Source organism: Musca domestica, unplaced genomic scaffold (assembly GCF_030504385.1).
Source record: "Musca domestica strain aabys unplaced genomic scaffold, Musca_domestica.polishedcontigs.V.1.1 5, whole genome shotgun sequence".
NCBI classification, from domain to species: domain Eukaryota; kingdom Metazoa; phylum Arthropoda; class Insecta; order Diptera; family Muscidae; genus Musca; species Musca domestica.
Window position 1 is genome coordinate 16,156,589 of NW_026712346.1, and position 12,257 is coordinate 16,168,845.

Sequence of the window (12,257 nt, forward strand, 5' to 3'; positions counted from 1 at the left end):
GTTGCACCAAGAAAGAGAACCCTTGATGTAGCACCTCGAACCAACCAATGGCAGATGCAGCCGAACCGGTCAAAACCACTACGGCGAGAGCGTCGCTCTGCTTAACAGCAGCGCATTCAGCCTCGTCGCAGCTCGACAATATGTCCGAAGACATAGCAGCAGCGGAAACGGCAATGACTTCAAGAAGTCATTGCCACCAACAGATTTAACAGCCTTGAGGCCGATGCAACACCTACAGCAACAACACAGTGGCGACAACACCAGTAGCATTACTGCCTGATGCACCATCAGCCCCGTTGGCAGCCTTAACGGCAACAACGCTCTCTTCACCACTGGATTTACCTCTGGCCTCATGCCAGAAGCAGCCAGCGGTGCCAGCACACATTTCCTCTTTGCACAAGAGGACTCAATCTCTTCACCAGACGGGGAGGGAGTTGTACCCCCTCCGCCTTTTTGCGACTCCTACGAGTCGACGGTTTAGGCGGCAAGCGCTTACCTTATCTAGCAGGTAAACCACCAGATAAAAGCAAAACGCCTAAAAATATGCTTTACAAACCACACGTAAATATGTGGTTGTAACTACATATAATATGTAAGGAAAACTATACAATTGCCCATCCCCGATAGATGGCGCAACCAAAAAATTAACAGCGATCCAAACAGATGCGCTGAAAAACAAAACAAACTGCTGAAGGTCAGATGAGACACCAAAGCACGTGGCTAGCGGAGCCCCAGTTTTGCACAACAATTTGCAAGGAAAAATACCAATTTGGAAAACAGTAAAAACTTACCGATTTTCTCCAAATTTCACAAAACTTCAATTATTACTTGAAGTTAAAACACTTTTAATCACTTTTTATCACTTTCTTAAGATTTTCCAAGGAAAAAACGCATTTAACACACTTTACTAAAGCTGTACGATATACGTCTATCGTTATCCATTCATGCGCGGTCACTAATTAGATGACGAGGTTTGGCTACCTTAAGAGAGTCATAGTTACTCCCGCCGTTTACCCGCGCTACTTGAATTTCTTCACTTTGACATCAGAGCACTGGGCAGAAATCACATTGTGTCAACACCCGCTAGGGCATCACAATGCTTGTTTTAATTAGACAGTCCGGATTCCCCAAGTCCGTGCAGTTCTGAATTGATTGTTAATTGATAGTCGTTATAATTAAAGAGTACACACCTTGCGATGCAACAATAAATTTAGCAAGAAAGTTCCACATTGGTTACATAGCAACTATCGAGGAACAAGATCCGGAGATCTCTATTTACCCAGAACGATTACGTAAACCATGTATTGCTTCCAATTAAGCCCGACTATCTCAATCTTCAGAGCCAATCCTTATCCCGAAGTTACGGATCTAATTTGCCGACTTCCCTTACCTACATTATTCTATCGACTAGAGACTCTTCACCTTGGAGACCAGCTGCGGATATTGGTACGGCCTGTTGAGAAGTTTGCGTGACCCCACCATAAATTTTCAAGGTCCGAGGAGAAAATATCGACACAACAGTAAATGTCATGCTCTTCTAGTCCATCTATCATATCTCTCTTCGAAAGACTTCCATGGTAGTACGACTATAAAACAGAAAAGAAAACTCTTCCGATACCTCTCGACGGCTTCTTTATGGTCGTTCCTGTTGCCAGGATGAGCACAAGGCCCATATTTAATAACAAACGGATACTCAACAGGTTACGGAATTGGAACCGTATTCCCTTTCGTTCAAAATTATTCAAGTGTTTAATCACACAATTTTGCAATTGTCAATTATAACTTGAAAATTTTCAGCTTTCGCCTTGAACTTAGGACCGACTAACTCGTGATCAACCACTGTTCACACGAAACCTTCTCCACTTCAGTCCTCCAAGGTCTCATTCGATTATTTGCTACTACCACCAAGATCTGTGCCAATGGCTGCTCCATGCAGGCTTACGCCAAACACTTCCATGCACACCATTGTACCCTCCTACTCACTAAAGTTTCAAAGTTTAAAATCCAACCGAAATTGAATATAAACCATTTACTTTAGCGGTAATGTATAGGTATACAACTTAAGCGCCATCCATTTTAAAGGGCTAGTTGCTTCGGCAGGTGAGTTGTTACACACTCCTTAGCGGATTACGACTTCCATGTCACCGTCCTGCTGTTTTAAGCAACCAACGCCTTTCATGGTATCTGCATGAGTTGTCAATTTGGGCACCGTAACATTACGTTTGGTTCATCCCACAGCGCCAGTTCTGCTTACCAAAAGTGGCCCACTGGGCACATTTATCACAACCACACCTTCATACCAAGAAAGGTGTGGTTCTTACCCATTTAAAGTTTGAGAATAGTTAAGGTCGTTTCGACCCTAAGGCCTCTAATCATTCGCTTTACCAGATAAGATTATTTTACATAATTTTTAAATGCACCAGCTATCCTGAGGGAAACTTCGGAGGGAACCAGCTACTAGATGGTTCGATTGGTCTTTCGCCCCTATCTCAATTCTGACAATCGATTTGCACGTCAGAGCTGTTTCGGTCTTCCATCAGGGTTTCCCCTGATCAAGTATAGTTCACCATCTTTCGGGTCACAGCATATATGCTCAAGGTACGCTCTGGTTAGAGGCATAAATAATATAAATATTATTATGCATAACTGATAGAACGCCCCGGGATTGAATAATAGACTATAAATAGACTAAAAACTATCCCATAAAAGTTATGTTAATTTCGCTATTAGGTTTAAATTCCCAATAACTTGCAAATATGTTAGACTCCTTGGTCCGTGTTTCAAGACGGGTCCCGAAGGTATCCTGAATCTTTCGCATTGTAAATCATATAAGCGCATATAATAAACACAAAAATCAAGATTAATGTGCCATTATAGAATACAAGTATTCAAGCGCTATATATAATAGATCTATCAACACTTTATCCAATCGACAGCACTAATACGCAAGCATACTAATTTGAATAAACTTTCGCCATCGATCTTATGATAAATTGTGTATTTAATAGATTACAATGTCCTTATATGGAAAAATGCACGCCATTCTCACTTATTATTCATATAGCAATCGTAACGATGAATTTCCATAATGGATATTCGTTCATCGGGCTTAACCTCTAAGCAGTTTCACGTACTTTTTAACTCTCTATTCAGAGTTCTTTTCAACTTTCCCTCACGGTACTTGTTTACTATCGGTCTCATGGTTATATTTAGTTTTAGATGGAGTTTACCACCCACTTAGTGCTGCACTATCAAGCAACACGACTCTTTGGAAATGTTCTCTAGTAATCATTAACGTTATACGGGCCTGGCACCCTCTATGGGTAAATGGCCTCATTTAAGAAGGACTTAAATCGTTAATTTCTCATACTAGAAATTGAACACTCCATACACTGCATCTCACATTTGCCATAAAGACAAAGTGACTTAGTGCTGAACTCTTTCCTTTTCGCTCGCCGCTACTAAGGAAATCCTTGTTAGTTTCTTTTCCTCCCCTCATTAATATGCTTAAATTCAGGGGGTAGTCCCATATGAGTTGAGGTTGTATAAAACAGATACTATTCAGTTATACATTAAATAGAAACACCATCATTTTCAAATGAAAAAAATCCTTTCTTTTCGGTATATGAAATTTTCGTTTTTCAATTCAAAAGAGACAATTCTAGTTTCATAAAAAAATCATTTTATGCTAGACCTTCCTCAATCGATTGAAATAATATATATAAGTATTTGAGAAAATACTAGGATTTTTTCAATGAGGTATTCTATCTTGACTATTAATATTATGAATTCTTTATTCATCCAATGATGAACAGAATCCAGTAATATAACATGTGCTCAAAACACAAATCATTTGATGATTTGATTATTTAAGCAACTTATTTAGCATAGTCTTACAACCCTCAACCATATGTAGTCCAAGCAGCACTCTAAAATTAATTAAAGTACCTTACAGCATGGACTGCGATATGCGTTCAAAATGTCGATGTTCATGTGTCCTGCAGTTCACACGATGACGCACAGTTTGCTGCGTTCTTCATCGACCCATGAGCCGAGTGATCCACCGCTTAGAGTGATAATTTATTTTTGTTTTGTGTATACAGTCAAAATTGTTTTTATTGAAAGAAATCAAAAATACACCAAAATGAATTGGCATATATCAATTTCTTCAATAAGTTATGTTTTTTATACATACAATTTATGTTGCGAATGTCTTAGTCCAAACAACCGCTTGACATCGACATTCTCCACTCGGTGGTATATGTCGAGCAAACAGAAGAAGGACATTAACTTATATTAAATATAAGTACAACTGTAATTGTATGTTTTTGTTATGCAATGTATGTATTCGATCAATGAAGATCAAAACAGTACACTGAGTATAATCGAATAGTTGCATGGAATAATTAAATTCTTTACAACTATGCGCCAATGTATGATTTTATATTCTTTCGAATTGTAAACCAGTACATTGAAAAAAGTTTATGATTGGTCTTCTTCTTTCTTGTTTTTAACTTTATTTCCAAATTTCTCTTCTATGCAGAAGAAATTTGGAGAATAAAAGTTTGTTTTTGTTATACGGTTGGAACACGTTAATGATCCTTCCGCAGGTTCACCTACGGAAACCTTGTTACGACTTTTACTTCCTCTAAATAATCAAGTTCGGTCAACTTTTGCGAAACATCCGTAACACACGAGGCGTTACAGTGATCACGTCCGGAGACCTCACTAAATAATTCAATCGGTAGTAGCGACGGGCGGTGTGTACAAAGGGCAGGGACGTAATCAATGCGAGTTAATGACTCACACTTACTGGGAATTCCAAGTTCATGTGAACAGTTTCAGTTCACAATCCCAAGCATGAAAGTGGTTCAGCGGTTTACCCGGACCTCTCGGTCTAGGAAATACACGTGATACTTTCATTGTAGCGCGCGTGCAGCCCAGGACATCTAAGGGCATCACAGACCTGTTATTGCTCAATCTCATTATTGCTAGACGCAATTTGTCCATTTAAGAAGCTAGTGTCCTTATAATGTGACAACCAACAGGTACGGCTCCACTTCTATAAACACATTCAACCACTAACGCATTTTACTGCGGTCGCAGATGAAGGCTATAAAAGCTTCTACACCATAATCCTGAAAGCATCTATTTAATATATTTGAGTCTCGTTCGTTATCGGAATTAACCAGACAAATCACTCCACGAACTAAGAACGGCCATGCACCACCACCCATAGATTCGAGAAAGAGCTATCAATCTGTCTTACACACTTATGTTCGGACCTGGTAAGTTTTCCCGTGTTGAGTCAAATTAAGCCGCAGGCTCCACTCCTGGTGGTGCCCTTCCGTCAATTCCTTTAAGTTTCAGCTTTGCAACCATACTTCCCCCGGAGCCAAAAGCTTTGGTTTCCCGGGAAGCGACTGAGAGAGCCATGATAGTAGCTACACCCAATTGCTAGCTGGCATCGTTTATGGTTAGAACTAGGGCGGTATCTGATCGCCTTCGAACCTCTAACTTTCGTTCTTGATTAATGAAAACATCTTTGGCAAATGCTTTCGCTTAAGTTAGTCTTACGACGGTCCAAGAATTTCACCTCTCGCGTCGTAATACTAATGCCCCCAAACTGCTTCTATTAATCATTACCTCTTGATCTAAAAACCAATGAAAGTAGAACAGAGGTCTTATTTCATTATTCCATGCACAAAATATTCAGGCATTTGGAGCCTGCTTTAAGCACTCTAATTTGTTCAAAGTAATTGTACCGGCCCACAACAACACTCGATGAAGAGCACTGAAGCAGGTTTAAATAGGAGGAACATACATAAATACAAGTACCTATGCATGTAAGAACTCCACCGGTAATACGCTTACATACATAAGGTATAGTACAAACTACAATTATAGTTGTACTACCCGTATGAAGCACAAGTTCAACTACGAACGTTTTAACCGCAACAACTTTAATATACGCTATTGGAGCTGGAGTTACCGCGGCTGCTGGCACCAGACTTGCCCTCCAATAGGTCCTTGTTAAGGGATTTAAAGTGTACCCATTCCAATTACAGGGCCTCTAATATGAGTCCTGTATTGTTATTTTTCGTCACTACCTCCCCGAGCTGGGAGTGGGTAATTTACGCGCCTGCTGCCTTCCTTAGATGTGGTAGCCGTTTCTCAGGCTCCCTCTCCGGAATCGAACCCTGATTCCCCGTTACCCGTTGCAACCATGGTAGTCCTAGATACTACCATCAAAAGTTGATAGGGCAGACATTTGAAAGATCTGTCGTCGGTACGAGACCATACGATCTGCAAGTTATCTAGAGTTCAACCATATAAACGATCAAAGATCGCTTGGTTTTAGCCTAATAAAAGCACACGTCCCAAAGGTCCGTGTTTATAATGCATGTATTAGCTCTAGAATTACCACAGTTATCCAAGTAACTGTTAACGATCTAAGGAACCATAACTGATATAATGAGCCTTTTGCGGTTTCACTGTTAATTCGTGTGTACTTAGACATGCATGGCTTAATCTTTGAGACAAGCATATAACTACTGGCAGGATCAACCAGAATAATGTTTCATTGTATTGTTTTCCATGTTTCAACAACTTAATGAAAAATCAAAACGAAGCCAGCTATTGCCGCGCAAACGTCTTTAAGATTTTATCAAAAAATTGTATATTGTGGTATTTTTCTCAATATTTTTAGCAATTTATTTCAAATTACTTTGAAACATTGCAGCATAGTATGTTTTTCAACTTACTACACTTGATATTGATATGAAATTAAGAATTTCATATTTTCGTTTTTATGCCCCTTTTGTGTGGAGATTTTCGAAAACCATCAAAAATCTCTCCGTGCTATATTAACGAGCCTGCACACATCGACCTGCCGATCGGATAGAGCTCGCTTCCTACCATTCAAGCATTTGGAACGCCTCAACTTAATGAAGCATGCTCACAACAATAGGAAGAATACCATGAATAATTTTTGTTTGAATTTAAAGAATTGTGTGGTGAGAACACGCGAATGCTCTACACAAAACCACTGTATGAAAGAATACTACCAACCAACAACAGGTCGCATTCTACTAGTAGTCAAACCAAACTACCAGTCGACGGACTGCTGCGACATCCATATTCCTTCTAGTGTTATTTCATCACAAAACTCATCGAAATCGCTTGAACAAATCATTAGCAACCACCAAAATGGTGTTTCTAGTCATCGTTCGTGGTCTCCCAATGAGTTGCGATGACTTTGGTACATGGTCATTTTTTCATGAGACGACACGTATACATATAGATAGTTATGTAGTGCGGTCCGTACAAAATTGCACAAATGAGTATTTGAAAAATCGAATATCACAAATATTCGAATAAAATATTCAAATATTAAGATATTTGAAAAAGAATTTCTGTTTCATATCACTGGCAATCACGGGCAATTTATTTAAATGAAGAAACATTTTTTCTCAACATTTAAATTTTTTTTCATTTTTTTCTGGCAATTAATAGAGAAATCGATGAATAATATATATTATTTTGATCATATTTTATTTCTAAAATATTTATTTATTATCAGATTTCTATGAAATTTTCAGGAATAATTTAGATAGGCATTTACATTGTTTTATCAAAGAAAATCCACAATATTTACCCATTTCGAATTTCTATGAATATTTTATTGTTTTTAATATATTGAAAAACTACAAAATAAATTCATAAAAAATAGAAATGTGAAAATATTAATGGAATTCTTTTGGCATAAAGAGCCCAATGTAGAAGCGATCTTTTATGCCTAGATTTGGCAATTTACGAGCATTTTTCTATTTTTGGTGAATTTTTTTCCATTTTCTAAATATTATTGAAAAATACGAAAAATATTTCTTAAAAATTACACATTGAAATTACCCAAGTTATTTATTTTATTTTGATAGCATTGAATCAATAGCTATCATTTAAGCCGTTTTCTATACTTCTATGTGCATTTTTCGATTTTTCATGAATATTTTTCGATCTTTTTTAATATTTTCCAAAAATGGCATAAAAAATTCTTAAAAATCGTACATTGGAACAAATTGTAAAAATTTGTTCGGCATAATGTTGCTACATAAAATAGCGATCATTATGCATCATTTCCTGGCAATTTTCATGTAATTTTCAATTTATTATGATTTTTTCTTGATTTTTATCAACAGTATTAAAGGCGAAAAAATTCATAAAAAATTCAAATTCTTTTTATGTCTGATATGACTTTATACAATATAGCTATTCGAAATAGATATTATGTTAGTCAATTCAGACATTTTTCTTTGGCAATTTACGTTTATATGGTGTATCACCATATTAACTAGGGCGGATGGATATGGTTAGATTTTTATATGTTGGTCTTCTTCTCTTCTTTGGATGTGTTCAAATAAGTCACTAGAGTGATGACTAGACATTTTGAAACCATTTTGAAGCAAAATGCACACAATTTACTCCAGTAGCCGTTTAACCCCATTCGAAGAATATAAGCTGTTTTGGATGATTCTCATACAAAAATTACCTTTTATATTCTTCTTCTGTGAAAGCCAGGGAAAGTAGGAATGTCTTGAATCCATTCGAACTTTTTGCTAAATGGTAGATTAGACGTGTAGCAATCATTTTGTAGCAACACTTAGTCCCGCCGTTCAATTAGACGAAAGAAATAAGGTATTTTGTACAATCTTCAAACAATTTGCCTATATTCTTCTGTGAATGATAGGGACAGTAGGAATCTCTTGTATTGATTGAAGTAAGTCACTAGAGTGATGACTGAACATTTAGCTACCAATTTCAAGCAGTATTTCATACCGCCAACCACTTTCGCTATGTAATTTGTGGTCAATCTTTCGCTTTTTAGACATTTTCTTCGATTTTGGACCGGGTATCCAAAGTATAAAAAATCGAACCAAAGCAATATCAACATAGAAAAATACAATGTATTTCTCATAGAAGTACTACTTTGGTTCATTCATCGACAACTATTTATATGCATCCAAAGACACACAACATAGTCATCTTCGTTTTTGCCCAAATGAAATGAGACCAACAGCCACCTCTCTCGAGGCGACCATCGGTCTTTTACATTCATTCAAAGCAGGTCAAGTGGAATAGACTTACAGCCACCGAGGGAAGTAGTTGATTGTCTTTCACATCCACAAGACATGGAAGTGCCAGTCTACTAGTAGTGAAAAACATCATCAAATTCAATGATATCGACACCACACTCAACTAGTCCATCCATAGCCATCTCACAACACCAAAATTCCGAAAAATCTTATTTTATTTTTTTCTTCCTCTAGGTGCTTTTTTGTGTGTGGCGAGTGGGGGGGGGGCCCCTTTTACTTATTTTACTAAGTCAAAAAAATGAAAAAAAATTTGCAGGGCTTAACTCCCCCGGGGCCCTCAATATCGGAATTGCATAGAGCATGCTTTCACACACTCTACACAATCGTAGTATTCCAATATTGATCATCAAAAATTTTCTACTAAAGATAAATTAGAACATATGCATTAGTCCTCTCAAACATGACATATTGTTGGAACCTTGCACATGAAGAATGTCGTAGTATTCCAACGCCACATAATCGAGAACTCACATACGTTCTTATGTTTATCTCCATTTTTTCTCATGTTATGTGTGTTATTCATAAGTTATTAACTTATTATCAATAGCGTCTCTAACAAAGACGACAAATTGAAACCATTACCAACGCTTTTATATTATACGTCTCTAACAAAGACGACAAGTTGAAACTATTTTACAGCAAGCAATGAAGACAAGCCCCATCACTTGCTGTTATACAGCAAGCAAAGAAGACAAGTCCTCTATGCTTGCTGTTCATATGGCAATTTACGTTTATTCTATGTGATGAAGACAAAAGTCTGTGCCATACGTCCGTACCTGCGGTTCCTCTCGTACTACGCAGGAATGCTGTCGCAACAACATATTGCCATATAGGGTAAAACTAACCTGTCTCACGACGGTCTAAACCCAGCTCACGTTCCCTTGCATGGGTGAACAATCCAACGCTTGGTGAATTTTGCTTCACAATGATAGGAAGAGCCGACATCGAAGGATCAAAAAGCGACGTCGCTATGAACGCTTGGCCAAGCCAGTTATCCCTGTGGTAACTTTTCTGACACCTCTTGTTAAAAACTCCTTAAACCAAAAGGATCGATAGGCCGAGCTTTTGCTGTCCCTGTGTGTACTGAACACCGAGATCAAGTCAGCATTTGCCCTTTTGCTCTATGTGTGGTTTCTGTCCGCACTGAGCTGGCCTTGGAACACCTCCGTTATTATTTGAGAGATGTACCGCCCCAGTCAAACTCCCTACCTGGCAATGTCCTTGAATTGGATCATACCTGAGTCATGGGAGTTATACCAAATTTCAAATATTGACAATAACACCGAAATGCCATCATCTCATCGAAATTTGTTTACAATTATATAACAAACTCTTAGTACTTTGATCAAGAAGCTTGCATGAAAACCCAATACCATAAGACATATAAATATGTCCGTATAATGGCTAAGAAATGATACACGTTCCACTTAATCAAGTAAGTAAGGAAACAATAAGAGTAGTGGTATTTCATCGTTGATACATCCGAAAACATATCTCCCACTTATTCTACACCTCTTATGTCTCCTTACACTGCCAGATTAGAGTCAAGCTCAACAGGGTCTTCTTTCCTCGCTAATTATTCCAAGCCCGTTCCCTTGGCTGTGGTTTCGCTAGATAGTAGATAGGGACAGATGTGATTTTGAGTACTGGGGTACCTACCTTCCGGTCTAACCCCACGGTGCTCTAAACACCGGGTAAATATAATGCGTCCTCCAACGCCCCCACACCGAAATGTGAGTACCAATTGCTCGCACGTATTTGGACGTGGTCACCTCCTTGGTAAGGAGCGGAGCCTATCTAAAACTCCTACTTTTCTATGGGTCAGGCACCCGGTTGATAATGCAACTCCACATTCGAGCAACACACTCTCCCCGCGATTTGAGTTTAAACCACAGCCACCGCGATGCTCCCACAAGGGCGCCAACACCAACTGCCCGGCTAGATCCGAGGATCTAGGGGCACCTAGCACCCGCGGTACCAGAATATAGCCTCCGGTCAGGCTTCGTAACCGAAGTCACTACCAGTTGGACTCCAAATAGTCCGGGACTGGTGACCCGCGGATTATAGCCTCCGCAAGGCGTCGTAGCCGAGACTGCTACCAGTTGGACCCAAAGGTCCGGGACTGGTGACCCGCGGAATATAGCCTCCGCAAGGCGTCATAGCCGAGACTACTACCAGTTGAACCCAAAGGTCCGGGACTGGTGACCCACAGAATATGGCCTCTGCAGGGCGTCGTAGCCGAGACTACTACCAGTTGGACCCAAAGGTCCGGGACTGGTGACCCACAGAATATAGCCTCTGCAAGGCGTTGTAGTCAAGACTACTACCAGTTGGACTCAAAGGTCCGGGACTGGTGACCCACAGAATATAGCCTCTGTCAGGCGTCGTAGCCGAGACTACTACCATTTGAACTAATGTCTGTGAATTCCACATTAAAATACAGCCACAACACAGATACAGAAGCAGGGATCACCCTCAACATCTTATGATGTTGATTGTGACCCCCGCCCCCACACCCGCGCAGCAACCACCCCGCAATGCAGGACCCACATAGTTCGGGAATGGTAACCCACAGATAAATGCCTCTGCCAGGCGTCGTGGCCGAGACTACTACCAGTTAAACTCAAAGGTCCAGGACTGGTGACCCGCAGAATATAGTCTCTGCCAGGCGTCGTAGCCGAGACTACTACCAGTTGGACTCAAAGGTCCGGGACTGGTGACCCACAGAATATAGCCTCTGCCAGGCGTCGTAGCCGAGACTACTACCATTCGAACTAATGTCTGTGAATTTCACATCAAAGGACAGCCACAAGACAGATACAGAAGCAGGGATCACTCTCAACATCTTATGATGTTGATTGTGACCCCCGCCCCCACACCCGCGCAGCAACCACCCCACAATGCAGGACCCACATAGTTCGGGAATGGTAACCCACAGATAAATGCCTCTGCCAGGCGTCGTAGCCGAGACTACTACCAGTTAAACTCAAAGGTCCGGGACTGGTGACCCGCAGAATATAGCCTCTGCCAGGCGTCGTAGCCGAGACTACTACCAGTTGGACCCAAAGGTCCGGGACTGGTGACCCGCAGAATATAGCCTCTGCG

The 12,257-nt window shown here is 39.9% G+C and overlaps 1 long non-coding RNA gene and 2 other non-coding genes across 3 annotated transcripts in view; all 3 read right to left on the reverse strand.

Moving 5' to 3' along the window:
- LOC131805019 (uncharacterized) overlaps positions 1–2,491 on the reverse strand; it is a 4,988-nt gene extending 2,497 nt beyond the window's left edge. The window contains exon 1 of the long non-coding RNA XR_009343471.1: positions 1,855–2,491. This is a non-coding gene — a long non-coding RNA (uncharacterized LOC131805019). The remainder of the gene's footprint in view (positions 1–1,854) is intronic.
- A 1,405-nt stretch (positions 2,492–3,896) lies between these two features.
- On the reverse strand, positions 3,897–4,075 carry LOC131805263 (5.8S ribosomal RNA). Its single transcript, XR_009343598.1, has one exon. It is a non-coding gene; the product is annotated as a 5.8S ribosomal RNA (ribosomal RNA).
- A 518-nt stretch (positions 4,076–4,593) lies between these two features.
- Positions 4,594–6,574, reverse strand: LOC131805288 (small subunit ribosomal RNA). The gene has a single exon (XR_009343621.1). It is a non-coding gene; the product is annotated as a small subunit ribosomal RNA (ribosomal RNA).
- Positions 6,575–12,257: the final 5,683 nt, after the last annotated feature.